This window comes from Rhinopithecus bieti, unplaced genomic scaffold (assembly GCF_001698545.2).
Source record: "Rhinopithecus bieti isolate Rb0 unplaced genomic scaffold, ASM169854v2 scaffold_9237, whole genome shotgun sequence".
Taxonomy (NCBI): domain Eukaryota; kingdom Metazoa; phylum Chordata; class Mammalia; order Primates; family Cercopithecidae; genus Rhinopithecus; species Rhinopithecus bieti.
In genome coordinates, this window is record NW_016806263.1 from 705,176 (window position 1) to 727,106 (window position 21,931).

General features: G+C 39.7%; 1 protein-coding gene across 17 annotated transcripts in view; it reads left to right on the forward strand.

The window, feature by feature from the left end:
* The window catches only part of LDB2 (LIM domain binding 2), a 411,922-nt gene that overhangs the window by 159,930 nt on the left and 230,061 nt on the right, over positions 1 to 21,931 (forward strand). The gene's annotated exons all lie outside the window — the stretch shown is intronic.

The following is a 21,931-nucleotide window of genomic DNA, read 5'->3' on the forward strand; positions in this document are numbered from 1 at the left end:
GGCTCACTGCAAGCTCCGCCTCCCGGGTTCACGCCATTCTCCTGCCTCAGCCTCCTGAGTAGCTGGGACTACAGGCGCCCGCCACCGCGCCCGGCTAATTTTTTGTATTTTTAGTAGAGACGGGGTTTCACCATGGTCTCGGTCTCCTGACCTTGTGATCCACCCGTCTCGGCCTCCCAAAGTGCTGGGATTACAGGCGTGAGCCACCGCGCCCGGCCCTTATTTCCCATTTTTAAAATTGCAGTTTCATTTATTACCTATTTCCCTTTGGAAAAGAAAAAAAAAATCAAAACTCTCCAATATTAGCTATGGTTTTGGCTAAAAAGAGACAGATACAGATTTGAATTTTTAGTCCCATGTAAGTACCTCTTGCTGTAATATTATAATTTGCCAAAAAAAAAAAAAAAAAAAAAAATGGAATCAGACACTTAGTAGGTTCTTATCTTGGTGGTTTTCAAATATGTTCAATAATAACTTACTGGATTAGTTAATAACTTAAAATGATAAACATTCTGGTAATGCTTTACAGTTTAGGAAATGCTTTCATAAATCAGGACCATCTGTCAGCTTACTGAGGATGAAGACTGTGTCATTCACCTTTGGAGTCACTGTGCCTGTTTCTGTGATAGAGAAAGACCCATGGTCAATATTTGACAAGTAGTACTTGGTGACCATGTGCCATTCCATCGTCACTACAAACCTGGGAGCAGGTGTCAGACTGACCATTAGTATTGAAGAGACGACAAAAGCAAGGTCTTCAAAGATGCAGAATTCATCTCTTCTGCCATATGGGCCCATACTGTGGACCCTTTACCATCCCACTATTCAGAACTTTTTTTTTTTTTAAACAGTAGAGAATCTTTAAACATGACCTGTTTGGATTTTAAAAAAATTCTAATCTCTTACTCTGGATCCTGGAAACTTACCTCCTTCTATCCTCATTCGCTCCTCCCAGAAAGAGCACAGATTAAGCATAATTAGTTCTTCATGGCAAATGTGTACCTGCAGCCTGTTTTTCTTATTGTAGTTCAGTGTGGATTGCTGAAATCCCTTCGACATTGCTGCTACGAAGCTGACATTTATAAATTTTCTTTCTTAACGCAGTATGGGGTCCTCCATATGTCTTCCACAATAACTCTCTGTGTTTTCAGGGAATCTAAAGATTTATTTCCTTCCAAGTCCTTGTTGCTGGCATTTTCTCCAAGCCTCCAAAACTGCCAAGAGATGAACTTCAATTTAGAGGAACTGTTACATTTGTCATTGTGAATTTGCTAAACTTTGGATAAATTTGAAGATTTATGCTTATTCGCAAATGGGCCCTGAGAATATCTTTGGAGCTCAGAAAGTTCACGCTTGACTTCCTTTTCCCTGTTCTAAGTAAACGAGTTCTTAAATCCCTGCAGTCTCCCCGCCTGGGCTCTGGGTCCCTGCCATTGCCTCAGCCTGCGTTCATTTGGACCAACAGGAACTGAGATGTGACTTACCTCTGAGGTGTAGAGGAGGAGGGCCTTCTCCCTGCCTTGTTCTGTGGAAATCACATACTCAGTCAGCATTTCCAGGATAACCCAATTAGAGAATGCCTTACATAACCCCTCACTTTAAAGGCAAATAGCCCAGGCCTGTGAGTCAGACAAACTTGGCTTCAAATCACGACCCTGTCCTGCAGTTACCATATGACCTCAGGTGTTACAGCTGATTTCTCTGAGCCTCACCATTTTAATCTGTATAATGAAAATCATGTCTCTCTGACACTGTTATTATAGTATTTGTGAGTAATATACATATAATCCCTGATACACAGGAGTTTATCAATGAGTAATAGCTATTATAATCAGTATTTATATGTACAGCTAACATACCAAGAAATTGACTTTGCTTTGACTTGCTCAAGGCAACCCAGCTGGTTGGCAATAAAGTCAGGATTCTTTCCTCATTCTTTATAAAACATGTGACTTGGCCAGGTGTGGTGGCTCACACCTGTAATCCCAGTACTTTGGGAGGCCGAGGCGGGTGGATCACGAGGTCAGGAGATTGAGACCATCTTGGCTAACATGGTGAAGCCTTGTCTCTACTAAAAATATAAAAAAAATTAGCCAGGTGTGGTGGCGGGCGCCTGTAGTCCCAGCTACTTGGGAGGCTGAGGCAGGAGAATGGCGTGGACCCAGAAGGTGGAGCTTACAGTGAGCTGAGATCAAGTCACTACACTCCAGTCTGGGTGACAGAGTGAGACTCTGTCTCAAAAACAAAAAACAAAAACCAAAAACCAAAACAACAAACAAACAAAAAAACCGTGTGATTTGGCCAGGTGCAGTGGCTCACACCTGTAATCCCAGCACTTTAGGAGGCGGAGACGAGTGGATCACTTGAGGTCAGGAGTTCAAGACCAGCCTGGCCAACATGGTGAAACCCTGTTTCCACTAAAAATACAAAAACTAGCTGGGCATGATGGTGGGCACCTGTAATCCCAACTACTCGGGAGGCTGAGGCATGAGAATCACTTGAACCCAGGAGTCAGAGGTTGCTGTGAGCTGAGATCCAGACACTGCACTCCAGCCTGGGTGACAGAGTGAGACTGTGTCTAAAACAAACAAACAAGCCACATGAGTCTATTTATTAGTAACTTGCTAAAAGTTCCATACTCTCATTTTCATTTTAAACAGTCTAGAAGAAACATAGTTTACAGGGAGCACATACCATATTTTGTTCTTTGAATCTTCAAAATATTTTAGAGCCAAGTACAGGGGGAAGTGTCATTAACTGCCTTGATTTTAGTGATGTGCAAAAAATTGGAGACAATCTATTTGATAGGTATTTTAGTTTTTGATTGCAGAATATCAAATTACCAAAAACTCCGTGAATCGAAATAGCACACATGTATTATCTCACAGTTTCCCTGGGTCAGGAGTCCAGGCTAGGTTGCTAGGTGCTCTGGCTAGGCTCTCACAAGGCTGAAACTGAGGTGTCATTTGGGGCTGAGGCTTGTTAGCAGAATTCGTTTTTTTGCAGTGGTAGGATGGAGGTTTCTCTTGTTTTTTTTTTTTTTTTTTTTTTTTTTTTTTCTGGCTATTAACTGGGGCTGCTTGCATCCCTGTAGGTCTTCTACTGCTCCCTGGCATGGGGGTCCTCTCTACAATAAGCAGCTTGCCTTTTTAAGGCAGGAGAATCCCTCTCCCTTCAACTCTCCAACGTTAAGCTCTTGCCTCATTATATCAGACCTGCCCAAGAAAATCTCTCTTTTCATGAACCTGAAGTCATCTGATTAGGGACTTTAACTGCATCTGTAAAATGAATCATGGGATAATATCACCTCATAGGCACAAGAGACACTCATGATCAAGGAGTGGGATTATACAGGGTGCATATACCAGCGGTGGGAATCTTGGAGGCCACTCAGAATTCTTTCTACCACCAGGGCATGAAGCATGTACATAATTATCTTATAATATGAGACATCCTGACAAGCATTTTTTTTTTTTTTTTTTTTTTTTTGAGACAAAGTCTCACTTTATCACCCAGGCTGGAGTGCAGTGGCACAATCTTGGCTCACTGCAACCTCCGCCTCCTGAGTTCAAGCAATTCTCATCCCTCAGCCTCTTGAGTAGCTGGAATTACAGGTGTGCATCACCATGCCTGGCTAATTTTTGTATTTTAGTAGAGATGGAGTTTCACCACGTTGGTCAGGCTGGTCTCAAACTCCTGACCTTAAGTGATCCACCCATCTTGCGCCCCCAAAGTGCTGGGATTACAGGTGTGAGCCACTGCACCTGGCCCTGACAAGCATTTTCAAACAAGGGAAAAGTGCCCTGTGAAGCCAGAGAACAGCGGTCATTTCCCGCTATAGGGGTTGGGAGGCATGGCAGAGACAATGAGTATAATTCAAGTAGGCAGAGATAGAGGTGAGGGTCAGTGAGGTTGAAATGGAGTGCAAGAAGCACATCCCAAGGAAGGCAAAGAAAGTATTTTGGGAAAATAGTAAATGCTTTTGGTTGGCTAGAACTTGCTGCTGTGTGGTTTTTAAGAGACTTGTGTTTTGAACCGATTGAAATCTTTAGAAAAGGTGATGGGGACAGTCTTGGGTATACCTGATTCCATGAGCATCCTCTGCTTTTTTCATATACTGGCTAATGAAGAAGGGAAGAATTTGGCCACATGTCTGTTGTGTGTGGGGCTTTGAATCCTGTCACCATAGTCACCCTTCAGGACCTTGAAAAAGTCTTTCTTCTTCACCATTTCTGGTGGAGAATTCCAAACTTAGGGGCTTCTGTGGCTTGTAAAATGCCTTTCTCCCTTGTAGAAAAGGTAGACAAGTCTGAAAACAGTGGGTTCAATTCTGTAAGCTACACATTAAACCAGCTGGAGTTGGTTGTAGGTAAAATAACTCAAAACCATGTTGTATAAGAAATGGTGTTGGCTGGGCACGGCCTGTAATCCCAGCACTTTGGGAGGCCGAGGTGGGCAGATCACAAGGTCAGGAGTTCAAGACCATCCTGGCCAACATGGTGAAACCCGTCTCTACTAAAAACACAAAAATTAGCTGGGTGTGGTGGCACACGGCTGTAGTTCCAGCTACTCGGGAGGCTGAAGCAGCAGAATCGCTTGAACCTGAAAGGCGGAGATTGCAGTGAGCTGAGATCGTGCCACTGCACTCCAGCCTGGCAACAGGGTGAGACTCTGTCTAAAAAAAAAAAAAAAAAAAAGAAAATAAGAAATAGTCATGGATTCATTCATGTGTTCATTCAGCTGATACGTACCGTGTTCCTGCTGTGTTGCTCAATCTACTTTTCCTCGGGGGAATCCATCAAACAAGATAGCAAGGGCCCCTACCCTCATAAGGTTTATAATATAGACTCTACATCATAGATAATTTAGACTTTAGATTCTTGCAGAATAAGGAGCTTATAAAGTAAAGCTTATACTAATTATTAATGAATTTTAGTTTTGATAACTGCTATGAGCAGAATATATGTGATGTTTTAAGCAATCTCTATGGGGGCAGCAGTGAAAGCTGGCGTGGGGTGTGTGGAGGGGAGTCAAGCTAAACCTCTCTGAGAAGTTATAATAAAGGTTGAAAAAATCTAAGTAAAGAAATACACCTTGGAGTGTTTGCATGTATCTGTTGGGCTGATAGAGTGAAGAGACCATAGATTTGGGATAGACTGGATCTGACTGGACTCCTGTCTTTTATTTTCTTCCTAATGTACAGGTTCTTAGATATCACAGCCCACCTCATTCCCTAGTCCCCTCTGGAGGATTCATTGTCCCTTCTCTCTGTGCCAGTGACATGTGGCACACATATCTGTTATGTTATAGCTTTCATAATGCACGGTCATCTGTTTATATGTGCTGAGCTGGGATCTCTCTGGAGATGTCCTCGGACAGTAATTGCAGCCTTTTCACCCCTTAATCTCCAATATCTAGTATTTCACCTGGCACTATATTTGCTACTGAATGATATTTGTTGAATGAATATACCACAACTCGTTGGAAATGATAGAAGTCACATGTTGACAAACTGTAGTGCTTTAAAAGGAAGATCTTTCAAAACAACAGTTTTCCAAAATGCGACGATCTGCCCCAGAATGACAGGCAGAGCTCACCATCCCTGGAGCTGACAAGCATCCCAGAATTCTGTATATATGAATCAGAAGCAAAGCAGAATTTGAAAAACTGGATTATAACCATTCTCAATTATCCAATTATGTCTTTGATTCGATTACTGGAGAAAGTGAATGTGTTTTTTTCACAGGTCAGATTTATGTCCACAAGTCGCATTACTGATTGGGAGAGTCTTTCCTAGCCATACACTTCTGAGTTGTGTTTTGCATTTTGGTCTCCTTACTGAAAGTTGTATTTATAAGGAGGATAAGATTTTTTTCTATTATAAGTAAAATATACTCATTGCATTAAAGAGATATTACAAGTCATTATTAGGGCTGAAAAGCCTGTCCAACTATGAATGAAAATATGCCTGTGCAAGAGAGTAAGGCATCAAGACACACAGAATAATTGTCACTTAGTATAGAAGAAAAATGTATATTCATATACATGAATTAGATCTCATCCTGAACACAGTTCTCCAGTGGAAGAGAGAAGCATAAGTGGTTATGTCCCAGAAGTCCATGAGTTCTATTAGACAAGTATCACATTAGCATGAGACAAAAATCAAACCGATGCAGAAAGTTCATGAGGTAGTACCTGCCATGCTGCTTTTAGCAGCGGGAAGGGCAAAGGATATGGAGGGACAATCAAAAGAACAGCTCGCACGATTGGAGGCCTGGTGGGATTGATCCATGGGCAAAGAACAAAAGATGTACGATGTAGCTAAGCAACTGTTACAGAGGATGCATCGTGATAGACACCTATAAACCTCCAAGGCTCGTATGTGGCATGTTTAGGGCAGTATGAGCCAGGAATATAACTGAATGCAAAAAGACAAAAGGAGAGTTTAAATAGCCGAGTGTCTGCCAGAAGAAAAAATGATGGAAACTGTCTCTTAGAAAGCATTGAAAACAAAGCTGATTTCTTTCAAATGGAAGATGTCACAGTTTAGTGCTAAAAAGACAAAACCAAGGAATATTTATGGAGCTCTCACAGTCAAATATCTGGTGACTGTTTCCTATCTCCAATTCCAAGTTTAATTTTTATTTTTCTTCCATTAATCATATTAATTGTACCATGTGGTTGTATGATTCCTTTATTTTATGTTCAAAAAACCTCCCTCATGTAACTCAACAAATGAACAGATACTTGTATGTTGTGATTATAATTTTTAAAAGTATGAACATCTGAATTCAAGTGTAAAAGGCAATGTATTTCATTAAAAATAGTTGCTTTAATATACTTGGTACCTTTATTTTATGTTTAAAAAAAGAACCGTCATATAACCCAACAAATGAACTGATATTTTTATATTATAATGATAATTTTTAAAAATATGGACATCTAAATTCAGGTACAAAATGCAAATCTATTTCATTAAGAATTAGTGTGTGTGTGTGTGTGTGTGTGTGTGTGTGTGTTGTGTGTGTGTAGCATGGCGCGCGCGTGTGGGTGTGTGCTATATATATATATATATATATATATGTTTTTTTTTTTTCCTTTTTTTCTTTTTCTTGTTTTTGCTCTGTCACCCAGGCTGGAGTGCGAGGGTGCGATTTGCTATGCCAACCTGCCGCTCCCAAGTTCAAGTGATTTTTGTGGCCTCAGCCGTCCTGAGTGGCTGGACTACCAGACAGTGCAGCCAGCCACCTGGCTAATTTTTGTATTTTTAGTTTAGAGATGGAGAGTTTCACCATTTGCCAGGCTAGTTTTTGAACTCCGACCTCAAGCTAATCTGCCTGCCTCAACATCCCAAAGTGGGGGGATTATAGTCATGAAGCCACCATGGCCTGGCCTACTTTAATATGTATTTTTGAAATCATACATGACGTAACCTTTCTTGTTCGTTGTTTTTGCTTTTTACTTGCCGTTCATGCCTCCAAAAATGTGTCTCCAAAAATGGTTTAAATACTTAATATCAGTCGAAAGAGTTTTTGGCCGGGCGCGTGGTGGGCGCTCAGCCTGTAATCCCAGCACTTTGGAGCCGAGACGGGCGGATCACGGGAGGTCAGGAGATCGAGACCATCCTGGCTAACACGGTGAAACCCGTATCTGCTACTGAAGTAATACAAAAAACTAGCCGGGCGAGTGCGGGCGCCTGGTAGGTCCCAGAGCTACTCAGGAGCTGAAGCAGGAGAATAGCGTAAACCGCCAGAGGCGGAGCTGTTGCGGTGAGCTGAGATCCGGCCACTGCACTCCAGCCTGGGTGCAGAGCAAGACTCGCTCCTGCAAAAAAAAAGAAAAAAAAAAAAAAAAGAAAAAAAAAAAAAAAAAGAAAGAGTTTCAGAAACTGATAGGGTGCGTCAAAATTCCAAGGATTTTAAAGGAAGATGATCTGGGGGGCGGTGCGCTAGATTGGTTTAATTAAAGAGGAGCCCACTTGAAAGTTTCATCTGGAAGAACTGGAAAGCCTTCTCTTTCAATCTCTCTTTCTCAGTTTCTGTCTCTCTTTCATTCCTAATTGTTTTCTTCTATCACAAAGATTTTGAGACATATTCCAGAACGATAGGGATTTTCCCAAGCTAGAAGAATTGGGCCCAGAGTTTTAAACTACCCCCCTTATCAAAGGACCCCAAATTACTAGAAATATCAGCCAGCCTGAATTCAGAAGATTTGCAAAAAGTATGAGTAAACTATCTCTGATAAGAATTTATTCAATATAGGACTGCAAATGTTATTTCATCCATTCGCATATTCATTCATTCTACACTTAACAATGCTAACATTTGTTCATTAATTTGCCAAATGTTCTCTGTCTCCTTGTACTTAATACATATAAACCAGATTTTCACTTCCCTCTGTGGATGCCTCTGGTAGCCTTAAAAGTCTTCATAGAAAATGTGAAAGAAAAAGTGTCTCTTCACATTTGACATACATAAATCTGGATTTTGTATAGCAAAGTAAAAATTAATTTTATGTACCGAAGGGTTAACTTTCAAAAGTTGTAAAGGCTAGGCGGTAGCTTTCAGTCTTGGGCAGTGGTTGGCTTCATATGAAGGCTATAGAAAAATAATTTCCAGAGTTCAAAGTTCCTTGTATGTTTTATCATTAATTGATTTTCTCCTTATCTTCCTCCCGCTCCTCTTCCTCTTTCTCTGCTTCCTTTTTCTTCTTCCTATAAAAGAAAATACTCTTCATTATTTGAATCTCAGGATGACAAAGTTGTGTCATCCCTTTTGGTGTTGGGGAGGCGGGTGAGGAGCAGTGGTGTATCAAATAACAGGGCTTGTGATATTTCTAAACTTTGTTTTACTGAAATCCCTCCTGACACATCCCATTTTTAGGTTCCTCCAAAACTACTGACCACATCAGGTGTTGATACCATTGGTTGGATGTTCTAAATAGATCCCCTAAATCATGTGCTTTTACACAGATGCTTCTATACCTGTCACCTTAACTACTAAACTAAACGGAATGTGATTTGGGATTAGAGCAAACTCAGGTAAATGACTAGTAAATTCAATAGCACCTATAGACAGGTATTATATTAACTCAATAATATCTGTAGACAACTAGTTCCAGTCATTTGGAATCAGTTAAGTCCTTATTCTAAAGTCCCTCCATTGAGAAATAGAAATCATTGGAGAAGAAATGCAAGGGACATATATTCATTGAAGATAATTCTTAAAACACAAAAAAGCAAAAGAAAGAGGGATAGTAAAAATTATCCATAATTGCATAGTTCAGAGACAAATCATTCAACATTTTTGTGTATACCCTTCCGATTTTTCTTTGTTTTCCAAGTTTATGTGTTTTCTTTACAGAATCGAAAACATTCTGTGTGCACTCTGCAACCTGTCCTTATCTTTGCTCAACACACAACAACCACCTTTTTGTCATAAAATTTTCTTTTATTATGTCCCTTTTAATGCCTGTGAAATATTCTGTTTTATGAATTAGCTTCATCTAATTAACTTATCTCCTGTCATTGAATATTATTTGCCTTAGTTTTTTATACTATAGTTAATTGTGACTTCATGAACATCCTGTCATTAATTTTTTGTGAACACATCGAATTTTCTTTCTTAGAATAAATTCACAAAAGAAAAAACACTAAATTAAAATAAAAATTTAAATTATTGTTTGAAGACAGGAGTGGGAGCTCACGCCTATACCCTCAGCTACTCAGGAGACTGAGGTAGGAGGATTACTTGAGCCCAGGAGTTTGAGGCTGCAGTGAGCTATGATCACACCACAGCACTTCAGCCCAGGCAATAGAACCAGATACTGTCTCAAAAATAAATAAATAAAATTAAATAAGTGAAGAAAAATAAATAAAATATTGTTTAACATTTAAAGACTTTTAATAGACATGATCAAATTTTGATTCTTAAAATTTGTATCAATTTAAACTCCTACCAGCAATACATAAGAAAGTCCACTTTACTCAGCAACAGTAGTTATTGTTACAAAAAAAAAATACATTTTAACTTTCTAGTCTTGCTCACTCTTTGCTTACTTATACAAAAAAATCAGTATCTTTTTAACATTTATATTTAAAACTAATGCCAAACATAAATTTATTAATAGTTTTTTTGTTATTCTGATTTTGGGAGATTTAATCAGAACTAATACCTCAGGGAAAACACTTAACAATTTTTGTGTTCCTGGTTAGGGTTTTAAAAACATTATTAATTTAAATGTTTGGTATTAAATCTTTTTATGAAGAGGTCTCTGTTGATACGAATTTCTGTCACATTTTATGTTACCTCCTACAAACAAAAGAAGTCAAATTCTAGATTTCTTTTAAATAAATTGAAAATAGACTGTCAACACTCAAGGATTTGAAGGTATGATATAGATTATATTTCCAAACCTGCATAGTTTATTATCATGTGTTCAAGAAAATTCTGCAACTTGCGGACACAACCACTTGTGTAGCAAGGGCAGGTTTGAACACTGGATTTCCTGTACTAAATTTAGTATGTTTCTCCATTGTTTTCTACTAAAGCCATTAACATCCACTCCTGTTCAGTGTCACATTTATGTAATTCAAAAGGCTCCCGAAATGTTACATTAGATTAGGCATTAGACAAAAGAGTCAAAGTTGGGGGCGGAAACAACGTTTTAAAAAATACAGGCAAACAGGCAACATAAAGACTGGATTGTTGCTTTTTGGGGACAGAAACTCAGAAGTGTTGTGTGTTGAGTCTAATTTTCCTATTTGGGAAAACGTTTCATTGACTTTGTTTTGGTAATTCTCTGGGAGCGATGGAGGGTTTAGAAGTAAAGGCATGCGGGTGAATGAAGCAGGTGAGCTGAAGTCTAGGGTACATGTGCCTGTGATCCAAAGGAGGTAGATGGAGAATGTGGAGAGAGAGGACCCTTCTTGCCCAGAGCTGAGCTTCAGGAGCATGAGAGAGCTGGAGGTGGGAAGGAGTGGAGGAGGAAATCCACGAGGCTGGGCTGGCCAGTGATGGCTGGTGCTGCTGGGTATACACCGGCTGCTGCTCAGAGACTGTGGCATCTCTAAGTCCAGCTTCCTGGATAATTGCTCTTCTGTCTCTGTCTCTTTTTAATTAATTAAACTCCACACTTTCCTTGGATTTCACCAGTTTTTCCATCCAGGGTATCACATTGCGTTCACTGTCACATCTCCAACAGTGACTTCCGGTCTATGACAGTTTCTCAGTCTTTCTTTATTTTTCACTATCTTGTCCATCTTGAAAAGTACTGTTCAGGCAAATATCCTGTAGTGCTTACTAATCTGAATGTATAGTTTTCATAGTTTTTCTTGTGATTAGACTTGTGATTACACTGAGGTTGTAGGTTTTGAAACAATATTCTGGAGGTGAAATACCCTTTTGTCACATTGTATCAGGGGGCACATGATATCCACAGGCCATCGCTGGTGATGTTAACTTTCATCTCTCAGTTAAGGTAGTGTTTGCCAGGTTTCTTTCCTGTAGAATTGCTGGGTTTTTTTTCTGTCCCTTCTCCATTTATTGAAATGAATATTCGTTCACTCTACTCATTGGAAGCCAGTCACTAAATCTAGCCACCTGCATGGGAGGAGGGCAGAAGTTAAGCCCCATCTCACACAGCGGGTACTATCTACACATTAAAATGTGGATTTTTTTTCTTTAAGAAAGATTTATTCTTTCTCACTCATTTATTTATATAGTCATTGATTTGAAAACAGACAAGCAGAAGGGAAGAGAATCCAGCCGGCCTCAGGAAGAAAGCAGCTCTTCATTTGGAGAGGTGGTTTGAGCCTCTCTTCTTACAGATTCTCCAGGACGCTTCCATCTCCCCTCCTGTCTCCCACCAATCAGGGGACCGTCGGGGAGACTGATGTGAAACGCGAGTGGCAGGAGGCCCTGGTGTGGACAGGCACTAATAATTTGATGTCCCCACTACATACATCATTCATCGTTACCCTCAGCATCAAACCCTGCCATGGAGGAATGATGACTGTTTTCTTTCTTTTGCACCCATGTGATGGCATTTTACAACACGAGCCCTTAGAAGATGGGAAGTAGCTGGCCAGGCCCGGTTGCTCATGCTTGTAATCCCAGCACTTTGGGAGGCAGAGGCGGGTGGATCACCTGAGGTCAGGAGTTCAAGACCAGCCTGGCCAACTGAGTGAAACCCTGTCTTTACTAAAGATACAAAAATTAGCCAAGTGTGGTGGTGGGCGCCTGTAGTCCCAGCTACTCTGGAGGCTGAGGCAGGAGAATCGCTTGAACCCAGGAGGCAGAGGTTGCAGTGAGCCGAGATCGTGCCACTGTAGTCCAGCCTGGGCAACAAGAGCAAAACTCCATCTCAAAAAACAAAAACAAAAACAAAAACAAAAAACAAAACAAAACAAAAAAAATAGAAAGAAAAGAAAAACAGAAGATGGGAAGCAGCAGCAGCACTTCCTCATCTTTGGTGAGACATGGTGAGCAAGACAGGGCCTGCCAGATACGGGCATCAGCCAGGGGGCTGGGGCAGAGGAAGGGAAGAGGGTGCTTCAGAGGGTGGGAAGGACTCTGGGTGGAAGGGGAGTGTCTGCAGAGGGACATCTCTGTGTAGGTTTGCGGGGAAGGTGAAAGCCAGGAAATAGGGATCAGCAGTGCAACTATGTTTGTTGGAGAACCTTTTTTTTGTTTTAATGAAGTCTCGTTTCATTCGTGACAACAAATTCTGAGTACCAGGCACTGTTCCAGGAAACAGAGATTCCACTTCTGAAATTCCTAGTGATTAGTAAAGTTGGCATGTTTCTTAAATCATTTCCATTCATTCATTCATTTATTCATTGTCTCATTTGCTCATTTACTTAATCAACAGGATTAAATACATAGTTGTTGGATGCATTACCCCAGTGAGTGGGTTTTCAAACACCTGGCTCCAAAAACTGACTTAACTAGCCATTTTTTTATTAGCCATCATCACTGTCACTACAGTTACCATTTAAGCTGCAAACTAGGTTAAGAATATTACACAAAGCACCTTATTTAATCCAGCCAACAACTCTAAAAGGTGAGTATCATTATTCTTATTTATCAGATGAGAAAATGATGGCCAAATCAAAATTTGAACTCAGATTTTGTTGTTGAATCCAAACTCTGTTCTCTTTTCCCTGTGCCAGGCTGCCTCTCTAAAAATAGGCATTGTCTTCTGCAGCTCTGTCTCTCCCAAGTATTCAGATTTTATTTATTATATCTGTTACCACTAATAACAATATTTTTTAAAAATAAGCCAATATGTGATGATAGTGTGAAAAGTAAACATGGTAATTAGGCAACATCAAAATGAAGTTAATTATTGCCTTGATGACTAGGGTGGTTTGTGTACAGTCATGGAGACGGGGAAAGGCATCACATCAGAAAGTGGTACTCCCACATGCCTGCCATATCACAAGGCTGTGCTCAGCCTATCAGGGGATTGCTGGAAAAGGAGCAAACCTGAATTAGCTGGTGCCACACCAAGACTTCTTACCCAGGGCTGCTATTTCCACAAGGCTTTCTCTTTATTATTGTGTGATATCTCTGTAGCTTCCCTTTGAGGCAGAGACATGAACCCCCAAGTTGTAGATGTTTGGTTTTGTAACCCAGAGTGCCTTGCCTGCTATGTCAGCAGCAGATCCTGATTCACAGGCCAATTTCTAGACTGTATTTATGCACACTTTTCGGTCAAGAACTTCTAGACCAACTCAGGAATCAGAGGTCAAGACCACTATTCCAGCTGGATAATAGCCCTAAACAGCTCTCCACCTTTTTTTTTTTTTTCCAAATTCTTAATCATTGGGTATCTGTTAAAATTTATTCCAATTATTCTGCTCACAACGTCTCCTCCAGGGTTAAATTTTAAATGACTCCAATTCACCTTATAATCATGAGTGGCTAGGTTGGATCTTATTTATTCCTACCTTGCATTATAATTAGAGGTGGGAAAGTAGGCTTTATCAAGGTAGTAAGCAGCGTACCTGATTTTGGACCATATCTTTTGTTGCTATTTGATCTGAACACTCAGCTTAAGTAAGAAGGCGTCTGAGTGCAGAGCTTGTTCTACTTTACAGCTTTATTCTTTCTGTTCTGGTGGTTTGTAAAAATGTGTGTCTGGCTCCAGTCAAGGCTAGTTCTCCCGACTGTGATTTGAGTGTGTAACCTCAGCAGCTGGCCCAGCGGGTTGTGAACATGCCTTTCCCCGGACCTTAAAGAGTCAGCCGATGCAGAGAAACAGTAGCTAGGTAGGAAGTGGGTGGATTTGCATAATTTGGCTTTCTAAGTGTAGAGTGTTCATTTTTAACTTACACTGGCTTCGCTTTGTTGCCAAACCTCTTTTCAGAAAAGAATGCCTCCACAATTTTTTTCCCTCTTCTTGGTCCCTAACAGCCGATCCTTCAGATGTACATGTTTGTTTGCCCAAACAGATGAGAAATCATCTCAGCTATTCTCATCAAAATAAAACTTTCTGTATTAGGCAGTTTCTCTCGTTTTCCAATTTGACTTCTATATAGAACTATGGCTGGGGATGGTAATGAGTTTGCCATGGCAATTTCAGGCTATCTGTACTATAAAATCCTATTCTATCCACGCATAATAATCAAGGTTATTAATGAGGAATTGAATTCGTAGAAAAACAGTAGACTGGGCCACTGTGATTTGTTTGATGTAAGTTAATAATCGTACATTATATAAAATTTGCAGCTTCCTTGGGCTCCGAAAGTGAAGCTATGGTGGCAAAGAGCATTGTGATCAAATCCACACTAATGAAGTAACATTTGGAGCTCTGCAGGGGATGAAAAGGAATGTATTGTTATTGTGAGTGCTGGAGCATTGTCCTTTACCATTTTAGGGTGTATTGAAATGCATAACTAATAATTGTATTTGCATTTATAAAAGAAAGCTCCAACCAAGTCCCAAGCCCCTTTGAAAAGGCAAGGGTGAGGGTGGGATGTGAAAATCATAAAGCCGGGTGTCTTGAAACAACGGTTCATTAGGGAGGGGGACTGTTCTTTTCTCTGTGCAGCAGGTTCAAATCCATAAGAAAACAGATTAGAATCTAAGCAACTTGAGATTGATAGGTTAAATTGTTTACACAAAGCTGCTTTGAAGGAACGGATCTACTTTTCAAGGCAAGGCCTCTGAATTCCTGTTGGGACATTCTTAGAATTTCACCCACAACTGGCAAGGAACTGGATGGGTTTTTTCAAAGGTGGTGGATTTGCCTCAGATATCTTTGGATTTATATTGGTTTGCTTTTTTGTAGTTACTGCTTGAAAAGCGAAAAAAAAATAAAGATAAATAAAGATAATATAGATAAATAAAGATAAAAAATAAAGATAAGCGAAAAAATTCTCACCAAATGTTGCCGGCTGAAGACAGTCTTGGCCAGACCAAGGGATGTGGAGACTAAAGCAGGCTGAGGAGGCCTCTATGACCTTTCAGGAAAGTACAAGTGTCTTAGTCAGCTTGGGCCGCCATAATAAAATTTCATGTACTGGGTGGCTTAAACAATAGACATTTATTTTCTCACAGTGTTGAAGGCTGGAAAGTCAAGATCAAAGTTCTGATTAATTCAGTTCCTGTTGAGGGCTCTCTTTCTGACTTCCATCTTGGCATGCTCACTTGACTTTTTTGTGCCTTTGTGCATGTGTGGGGAGAGAGAGAGAGGGAGAACACAAGAGAGAGCACACACACACACACACACACACACACGTGCATGCTGTCTGGGTCCCTTATAAGGGTACTGATCCATCAGGCGGGTCTCGTCTAACATCACGTGGCCCCTTCTAACATCCCAAAGGCCCCGTTTCCGAATACTGTCACATCAGGGGTTAGGGCTTCAACTTATGAATTTTGAAGGACACAATTCAGTTCATAGCCACAAGTGAAGCCGTATGTCGGAATAAGTTTGTACAAAGTGGGAAGTTGGCCATGTGTTTTAATTTCAATCCAATCCAATCCATTTCATTCCAGTCCAGTCAATTCCAGCCCATTTCTTTCCAGTCGATTCCAGTTCTAACAACTACCTCCCTGAGTCCTACCTGTGCAGCCAGCACACCATTTTCGTCGACACCTTCTTTCTCCTATGGACATCCTTCCCCTAGGTCTGATTCTTTTTGGTGGTCAAGAGCAGTTCGTTTATTTGTTTTCTTCCTGCTTTTTCTGTCTCCAGTGGTAAGTCCCTTGAGGAAAGTGTGGGAAAGCTTTGTCCTAACTCTGTTTTTTCCTTGCCATAATGCCTGGGGGAAGTAACTTGAACTCTAAGTAGCAATATTCTTGACAGTCAAGGGGGATAATAATAATATTTAATGGAACAGGATTGTTGTATTTGTTAGGCAGAATGTCTCAGAAGTAGGGTGTAGGAGCTTGGTAAATGGCACCAGGCATCATGACAATGAATGGGTCTTATTCTGATGGTCTGGGCCCAGTGTGGGAAGCTGCTATGAGAGAAGATGAGACTATTGGGCCAGCCCTTGTGCTCCGAAGTCAGCACAAGTTTGTGAGTTTATGACCTGATTCCATCCCATGCTTTTCTAACTGGACAAATGACTTTAGCTCTCTAAGCCTCCATTTCTCATGTTTAAAATAGAATGGAGACACTAGCTGCCACCTTATAGAGATTGGGGGAGGAATAAATGGGATAAGGTATGTGAAGTGCTTGGTTTGTAGCATATACTCTGCAAATTTTGGGTAATATTATTTTTAAAAAATCTGTAATCTGATAAGCAATATAGTTTTGGAGCCTTTATCATGCTTAATTAACTCACTGAGCTGGGCATGGAAGATTCAGAGATTAAGAGCAAAATCTGCCCTGTGGAATTTACAATGTACAGGTGAGACAGGCATTAATCAAAGACCAGACAATATAAAGTCGTAACTATGATAATGACTGTGAGCAAGATTCCTGGTGCTATAGGATTGTGTAAAAGGGACACTCATATTTGGGCTGGCAACTGGCTGAACAGAGCTACAAAAGGGAGGGACTCTGGGAATCTCAAGATCCCCCTCTTATGCCAGAAATTACGAGAAAAGCTAAGACAAAAAGGCTAAGAAGGATATATTGCTTTCTGACATTGCAGGCCAGAATCTAGAATTTATTACAAACAACAGAAATGAAAACAGAATAGAACAGAACAGACCTGAAGTATCTGGGATAATGCAGAGCCAGTGTTGTTTTAGCATGAGAAAAATGTGTTTCCCAGGGAAAAACTGTATGGTGAGAGCAAATAATAGGAGTGGGTCTTGGTTATGCCCTAATATTAAACAGTTACATGACAACGACTCACACCCTAGGTGTTAGAAACCAATGCTAATGATGGAACACTTCACGCCATCATTATTTTAGAAAATCCCTAATAAAAACAAATGCAAGGGGCGAGGTGTGCTCAGTGCCAGAGTTTTGGTGCTCCTTAGAAAGATGATCTATTCCCTGGAGAGAAAGGAAAGGATCAGAAATGATAACCATTTTTAAAATACATCAGCTTGCTCATGTGTCGGTGTATTTTTTTCTTTATCAGCTTTTCAGCCAAGGCTTCATTTGATTTGTGCAGGGAGGTGTATAATAGGAGGAGGCCAGTGAGCTGATTTTATAGAGTCTGTTTGTAGCTTAAACAAAGATGGGGATTTGGAGGATAAAAGCGGCCTGAAATATAGCAGATTATGCAGCTTTATTTTTCAAAGATTTGTTAATTCCCCTCCTCCCTCTTCTGCTCTCTGGCTGAGCTGGTGTGTTTTGTACTTTTTTTTTTCTTTTCAGTTGCCATTCAAAGAGAAAAATCTAAGTTTTAAATGTGAATTTCCGACTGAATTTCACGTGGCCCAGCTGTTACCGTGGCTGATCCTCTGTAAGCAAATGTGCGTTACCCTTAAATAGTGTAGCCTTATGATAAATAATAGGATGAATAAAGGCTGAGCTTATAAAGGCTTTTTTAAAATGACAAGCTTCATTCACAGCATGAGGAGAAAGGGCTGGAGGGTTTGTGTTTTGTTTTAATGTGAAAATGATGAAGTTTGTTTTGAAGTCTGAAATAATTTGCAATACAATTAAGAAAAAGGGAAGCACTCAAGTTTTCTGCAAGGCAAAGACTTGCCTTTTTCTGTGTAATTCAGGAGCTTGTCATCCATATTTTCAGGATCTGGCTGGTAATGACATGAACCGTCTTTCATGCATTAGCAGACCATAGATCTATACCCAAGTCCTTCCAATAAAAAAGGGATCTCATTTGATTTTTAAATGTGGCTTTAATTTCTTGACAGGGTTTAGCACTTTATTTGCATGCAAGCTGCCTGGGCAAAAAGTCTTGTGGGGCCTCATTTTAGAACCTTTTACTTCTCTATTTTATTTTTAGTGAGATTATTACTGTCTGTTATTTAGCCTTTTAACCAACATTTATTGTGCCATCATCTCACACAAGGCCATTGCTGTGCTCCTTGAAGGATACAAGGATATACGTAATTTGATCCTGCCCTCAAAAAGAGGATGCTCTAGGTAATCTATCAAGCCTGATGTACCAGAGTATTTTCATGTTGCAGTCAGCTACAAATTACACCAATATAAAGAATGGATGCATTGTGTGAGTTACTGTGCCATGTGATAATGGAGCTTAAATTGTAAATACAGTCACTATTTCTGTAATTAATATGTTTATATAAGCAAAAAAGAATCCTTCTTGCCTCCTTAGGTTTGAAGTACTTTAAAAATGTTTGCAGTTAATGCTTTGCCTGATACTTGATACTATACAGTACTGCTTAATTATCTATCCATCCATCTAGTTAGCTAATCTAGCTATCTCATCTCTCTATTTCTATTTCTTTCACTTTACTCTGATATATTAAAATGCACAGTTTCTGGGCAAGCTGACATCTTTGAGTCTCTTGAGGGACAGCTCCTCATTTGAGAGATCTTCTTGTTGCATGAAGGATTTACTCTTCCCACCCCAAGCTTTTCTACAGCTTTTCTTTTCAAGTAAATTTTATTGTTTATCCCTTCTTTTTCTATCTGATACCATGCTTCTTACCCTTCTTTCCACATCCTGCCCTGTGCTACCTCCTTACTTTTTCATTAAGCATCCTCATTTTTATATGCAAAATTAAGTAACAAATGCAACTTCCAGAAATTCCTCCAGCATTCAGTTCCCCCACGGCAAATCTTTGTTCAGATCTCCAACAAGTTGTAGTAAGATGAGTCGGAAAACCTTGGCTCCATTTTTAAATGGCTGCTCCTATGGGGCCTTGAGAATGGTTAGACTGTAAACCTTCCTGAGCTTCCTTCAGTTTACTTATCTACAACACGTGGGCTAGATAATGACCCCTGCTCCTTCCCATACTAACATTTCATTATTATATGTCAATTCATTTAACTGAAGAGAACTTGCCTCCATCTTAAAAAAGCAAAACAAAGAAATGCAAAATGAAGGCTTAATCAAGCTTCGGAAATTAGAGGATTTAATGGTAGGACAGAGAGTGGGATGCTAGATAAAAATTAGCTTTCGAGAGATAAAAGAAAATAAACAGTGGCTATTCATAGGGCAAAACAAATATTTCAGAAGTAGCTATAAAGTACCTGCCTGCAAAAGCAAAATGTCATCTCTCGTGCTTGAGGAATCACTCAGGAGACAGGAGGGGAAAAGCCAGGTAAGAAATACCTCAAAAAGGGGTTCAGAGATGCATTTCAACTGCATTCCCCATGCCTGAGTCTTCCCAGTTCCTGGAGCAGGGGGCAGAGTGCACCTGGACCTGCATGTGGGCTCGACAGACACACAACCTGTTTTTATATCATCCCTGGGACGCCAGCCTTTTCGTTTGGAAATTGCCGAGGTTGTTTCTTCCTTTCTGCAGAAAAGAACCTCCCCTGCTCTTCTCCTAGGAGAAAAACCTGAGAATGCTACACTTTCTGATCCATCTTCTAATGTGCTGAGATTTTGCATACTCTTTGAGTTGATGAGTCAGTTATCCGTGCCCCTGGCAGCCTCTACCGAACTTACTAGTTCTACTTCTAAGCCATCCTGAGGAAACTGATCTCTCTCACCCATCTTTTAAATGCATTTCATCAATTTCTTAATCTGTGCAGTTATTTTGGAACTAACTTACCATCAAGCCACCTTAATTATACCATTTTTCTAAAGCAACCTGACCCACGTTAATGTGAACATTGTTAAGAAATAATTATACACACACATACACATATAACTTACATATGTAATTTTTGCGTTCCAGATTTCTTACTGTTAGTGTCTATTTAAAGCTTTTGAAAGAGGCCCAGTCTTTTCTGGAAAATGTGTGAAAATAGATTTGGGACTGTTTTGTCATCTGCTGAATATTTTTCTCTTTCTCAGCTTTAATTCTAACCAACGTTCAAAGACCCCCTATGCAGCCATTGAAAACATGTTATTGGTAATGATTCTGTTTGATTGGAAATGGCCACAGGCTTGTACTCCCTCCCCTTTAAAGTCTTCCTTATAAATAATATATTGTGATTCGGCTAAGGTAGCTTAAACAGCTTTTCATTGTCAGCATTTTACTTAATGCACATGAACGTTTTCTGGCTGTTGTATAGTTGGCCAATGGTGAACTCCAGATACTCATTTGGATTTGAACAAATTCAAGGAACCTGATTCTGATGCTACAGTTTTCTTCTCATATTCCTTGCCTCCTGTTATTTTGCATGTATTAAAATATAAATGTATTTATTGAGGATCGAGCACCTGCCTGGGTCTGGTGCATGCATAAATACCATTGAATTTCATCTTCACTATAATTCTACAAGTTTGGATTTATCATTGGTATTCAGAGGTAAGAACCTAAGACTCAGAAATGTTAGATCATTTGTCTTATGCCACACAGCAGGTGAGGGGATAAAACTGAATTCAGGAACAGGTTTCTACTGTAAACTCAGCATTTGCCTCAACTAAGCTACATGCATTATTAATAGCACATGACATGTTTTTAGGTGGCAATTCAGTAAATAGATTTAATAGGTACTTACTTTAGTGCTTATTAGGAAATTACTATTTTCTGTTTAAGATAAAAGTATTATAATTAATGTTAAAAGAAAAAATTTTATGTGAAATGTATATTTGAAGAAAACGTTAATTCAGTGGTTACATGCACATAAAAATTATATATAAGTATATAATGGATATTTTATGTACTAATATATAAATATATGATATATACACATAATGTATATATACACATTATATATACATATAATATATATACATAATATATATACACACACACATAAATGAAGACCAACCAAATGAGAACAAGCAATAGCTATTTATTTAGAGCCTGCTGTAGCAAGGGAGTCAGCCACTGTCACTTGGTTTTGGTAGAGACTCAAAGGCAGGCAGAGGAGTAGGAAAACTTCATAGTGGGAAAAAGGGAAGGCTTCAGATGTGTCCCTGAGAGAGGTCTTTGATCTGAGGACTCTTTAGAGGAGCTAATTAGGAGCAGGCATGCAATGTGATTGCTTAGTGGTACGTATTTGGCATTCTCTGGTCGGTTCTAAGTGAAAACTGGGGACAAAAATTGGGGAAGCTGTCAGTTATTAATTAAAGCCTGGCCAATTTGGGCTGATTGTTACAGAAGCTATTGTTTAGCTTCCTGGATTGTTACTAGAGACAGCGGGATCTGGCTTCCTGCAAGTCTGATTTATGGCAGATTGCCTTCTTGGGCTGTTTATTGCAGATAAGGGGTTGGTTTCCTGGACAGGTAGATGCATGCTGTAGGTCAAAGTTCTACATTTATGTATGGTCTGGCCATTGTCTGTTGACATATTCAATCTCTCTCTCTCTCTCCGTCTTTCTCTCTTTCTCTCTCTCCAATTATATATATATTATTTGGATATATAAATATATTTACATATAAATAATATATAAATATATATAATATATAAA